General features: G+C 43.6%; 1 pseudogene; it reads left to right on the top strand.

The window, feature by feature from the left end:
* The first annotated feature begins 295 nt into the window (after positions 1 to 295).
* On the top strand, positions 296 to 1,093 carry LOC149225045 (aldehyde oxidase GLOX1 pseudogene; annotated as a pseudogene).
* Positions 1,094 to 1,314: the final 221 nt, after the last annotated feature.

The raw sequence follows: 1,314 nt of genomic DNA, 5'->3' as shown, positions 1-1,314 counted from the left end.
ATGGTAGAAGTATTGTTGTGGGGGCAACTACGCTTTTACCTACGAATTCCTGCCACCAAGGAAGCCTGGTGAGGGAGTTTACAATCTGACGTTTCTAGAAGACACCTATGTGTCCCAAAATCTGCAGAGCCTGTACAATCTCTATCCTTTTCTTCATCTCTCATCCGATGGAAATCTCTTCATCTTGGCCAACCGTGATTCCATCTTGCTTGATTACCAAAGAAATGTTGTGGTCAGGCATTTTCCAAGAATCCCAGATGGCCCAAGAAATTACCCCACCACCGCCTCATCTGTGATGTTGCCACTGTCCGCATCTGATGCATTTCGGAGGACAGAAATTATGATCTGCGGTGGTGCTCCTGTTGACAGTTACAATTTGTCACTTGCAGGGATTTTCATTGACGCGCTCCAGAGCTGTGGAAGAATGGTTATCACAGATCCCAATGCCGATTGGGCAATGGAGAACATGCCTGCTCCCAGAGTTCTGGGAGATATGATGCTTCTTCCCACCGGTGAAATTCTGATTATCAATGGAGCGGAGAAGGGATGTGCAGGTTATGGGCAAGCAACCAATCCAGCTCTTGCTCCTTATTTATACAGACCTAATGCATTGCCAGGGCAGCGCTTCTCAGTACTCGCAAGTTCCACTGTTCCAAGAATGTATCATTCCACTGCAATTGTATTGCCTGATGGTAGGATTTTTGTGGGAGGTTCCAACCCCAACAAAAATTATAATTTCACCGTTATGTTTCCCACAGAGCTTCGTCTGCAAGCATACAGTCCTTATTACTTAGACGAATCTTCCCTGAAGCCCACCATCATTTCTGTGCTGCCTGCTTCGGTCACTTATGGCGGTAGCTTCAAGGTTCAATTCGCTGCAAATAATCATCATAACATTTCCATTCAGTTCAACATTTATCCTCCAACCTTCACTACTCACTCTTTCTCCATGCATCAGAGATTGCTTCTGCTTGCATCTGCCACCCCACAATTAGAATTAGTAGGAGGAGCGGGGCAGAATATTTATAGTGCCCTAGTAACGGCACCTCCCACACCTGTTGCAGCACCGCCTGGGTACAATTACAAACTATAACAAAACAGACACACCAGCAAAAGTGAGACAAAGCTCACACAAATTTCATTAATTCATTTGCTCAATTACATCACATTTATACATGAACCTCTCAACTAATTCTGGCAACCAATTCCTAACTAATTCATAACTAATTCTGTTCAACCAATTCATAACTAATTCTATTTCTACATTATTCTCACATCCTCCCTTAATGGAGAAATGGATTTTCTACAATACCT

Source organism: Pinus tabuliformis, chromosome Q (assembly GCF_031772625.1).
Source record: "Pinus tabuliformis cultivar Carrire ecotype Pingquan chromosome Q, CPIR1, whole genome shotgun sequence".
Classification (NCBI taxonomy): domain Eukaryota; kingdom Viridiplantae; phylum Streptophyta; class Pinopsida; order Pinales; family Pinaceae; genus Pinus; species Pinus tabuliformis.
Note: the sequence above shows the minus strand (reverse complement) of the source record. Positions and strands in the feature narration are given on the sequence as shown.